We start from the raw sequence: 3,011 nt of genomic DNA on the forward strand, positions 1-3,011 counted from the left end.
GGTAGGTTACCCATTAAGATATTAAGGTTTACAACAAAACTATATTAACAAAAAAATATGTGGGTACCAGCACAAGAAGAAATAGACTAAATGGAATGGGACAAAGAACTCAGAGACAGAACTTGTATATATTAGAACTTGACATGATGTACGTGGTACCAGTAATTAATAGAAAAAGATAGACTGTTTAGCAGATGGTATTGGGAACACTTATTAGATAAAGAAAACTAAAACTGGGACGATACTTAATACCATGTTCAAAAGTGGACTCCAGATGTCTGAAATAAGTAAACATGGAAGATAAAGCTATAAAATTTGATAGAAGATAATGCTGAAGATTTCTTTGTGACCAAAGAGGATGGGGCATCTTAAATAAGGCTCCAGAACAACAAACTAACTAACTAAATAAATACTAGAAAAAATAAGAAAAAGAAAAAGAAGTAGCAATTCACAAAAGAGGAATGCAAAAGACTTATCAGGTACATAAAGATCTGCTCTAAACCACTGGTAATTAGAGAAATACAAACTAAAACAAAGGATATAATTTTGCACTTATCAGTTTGGCAAACATTAGAAAGGTGGATTACACTGAGCCTGTGGGGAAATAGGAACCATTATACATTGCTGGAGGGAATGTGGGGTATAGACTTTCATGGCCATTCTAATGAACAATCCCGCAGTTTTTAACCAAATTACTAACCTGTACACATTTTAACCCAGCAGTTTCACTTCTGGTTAGGTATTGCTGAGGAATTCTCACAGAGGTTTGTAAGGCAGTCATGTTCCAAGATGATTCTCACAGCATTATTTGTAGCAGTAGGAGGAGGGGAAATACAGATGTGCAGCACTGGGAACCGAGTAAGTAAAACACCAGGGGTAAAACTCAGAAAATACTGTATAGTGATTACAACCATCTAACTAGCTGTACACAGCCACATTGACATTTAAAATACATAGGGTTTAGTGGGGAAAAGAGTTAAGGAAAGGATGTGATTGAGCGTGGACAACGAAACCAAAGAAAATAAAATATAAGAGCTGAGCTTTGCATGGACTAATGATGACAGCTTGCCATGAACAGAGGAGTCTAATTAACTCAACCCCTTCCCACTATTGTCCTTAGCTATGCCCACTATCAATTGCCAATTTCGCTCAGCCCCACTGCCTCTGACTTTGTGGATGTTCTGACCTTCTACTGGGAAAAATCTCCCTGAAAGTTCTGTGCTGTTGCCACAACTGTAGACGGTTAGAATTTCCTAAACTCCTCATGTCTTCTGGGTGTCACTGTCAGTTTGATTGAACTGAATTTATAGCTATCGGGTAGTTCTTTCTTTTGAGGTCTAATGCTACCACCCATCAGAGATTCCCAACAGACTGTGGAATGATTATTTTGATATTTCTCCTTCAATGGATTTTGTAAGAAGAGGTAAATGTCTGTGTTCACTCAATTATCTTGAATCAGAAGTCTGAAAGATTTATTATTTACTTTTTAATTTTGTGCTTCAACACTCCTAATCTAAATTTCAAACTCAGTGTTGTTGAAATAGCTTTCTTAAATATTTTAAGCTTGACTTCTGAGAAAATTGCTTTAAACTCAGAAATTCAACAAGTTTTAGACATATCTACTGTTTGTGAGTTTTTAAGATGCCCTCATGCTTAACATCCAGGACGCAAACTTAAGAATGCTAAGCTATTTTTAAATTGCTTTAGTACTTGAAGTAATATCAAATTCATAAATCAATTATGAAAAGAAAGCAAAAGTGAATAAAATCAGTGACTTATTTATACATTGAATCCTAATATTGATATATCTTATTCTTTTTTATATTTCAAGAATTTTCTGACCTTGATTATTTTAATTTTATTGCTACTGCGTTCATAAATATAGTTTTAAAAATTAACTTTTTTCGGGAACCAGCAGTTAGCGTAATGGCTATGTCACTGGACTCCCACGTAGTCGACCACGGTTCGCATCCCGGACCCGGTGGCTTAAAACTCACGCTGGGCGCATGTGCGTGCGTGCCCAAGATCCCAAGAGGAAAGTGGAGGAGAAGGGATTGCGGCGTGACCATCCCCCCTGGGGGGTGATTTCTCGCTTTCTGTCTCTATGTCTCTCTCTGTCTGTCTGGCCAGCGCACGCACCCTATAGCGAAAACCGCTCAAAAAATAAAAAACTTATTTCCTCACTTTCTGTCTCTCTGTCTCTTTCTGGCTTGCGCACATGCCTTATAGCCAAAACCTTTCCCAAAAAAAAAAATTAAAAAAGGGACTAGCAGATGGCGTAATGGCTACATTGCTGGACTCCCATGTAGTCGACCACGGTTTGAGTCCTGGACCCAGTGGCTTAAACTCATGCCGGGCACGTGTGTGTGTGCGTGCCCAAGATCCTGAGAGGAGAATGGAGGAGAAGGGATTGTGGCGTGGCCATCCCCCTGGGAGGTGATTTCTCGCTTTCTGTCTCTCTCTGTCTTTCTGGTGAGTGTACGTGCCCTATAGCAAAAACCTGTCCGAAAAAATTAAAAATTAACTTTTTAATTAAAAAATAAGATTTTAAAAGGGGCACAGATCGTAAGTACACAGGTTGATGGATTTTTCAGAGTAAACAGACTCATGTGCAATCACTGACTAGATCAAGAAAAAGAACTTCACTAACACCCTAGAAAGAACCCCCATGCTGACTCCCAATCACTTACTCCTCTTGCCAAGATAACTAATAAACTAGCTTTTTAAACCATAGATTTGTTTAGACTATTTTTGAACTTTATATAACTGGAATCAAATGACATAAATATATCCTTTTGTGTTTGATTTCATTCATTCAACATTATGTTTATGTCATTCATCCATGTCGCTGTGTGTAGTTGCAGTTCATTAATTTTGAATTGCTATATAGAAAAGTTAGTCTTCCTGTATAATAAATTTTTTTGAGAGGTTTTTTACACTACAGGGCATGTGTGCTCGCCAGACAGACAGAGAGAGACATAGAGACAGAAAGCGAGAAATCACCCCCCAGA

The sequence above is a fragment of the Tupaia chinensis genome, unplaced genomic scaffold, assembly GCF_000334495.1.
Source record: "Tupaia chinensis unplaced genomic scaffold, TupChi_1.0 Scaffold000184_1, whole genome shotgun sequence".
NCBI classification, from domain to species: domain Eukaryota; kingdom Metazoa; phylum Chordata; class Mammalia; order Scandentia; family Tupaiidae; genus Tupaia; species Tupaia belangeri.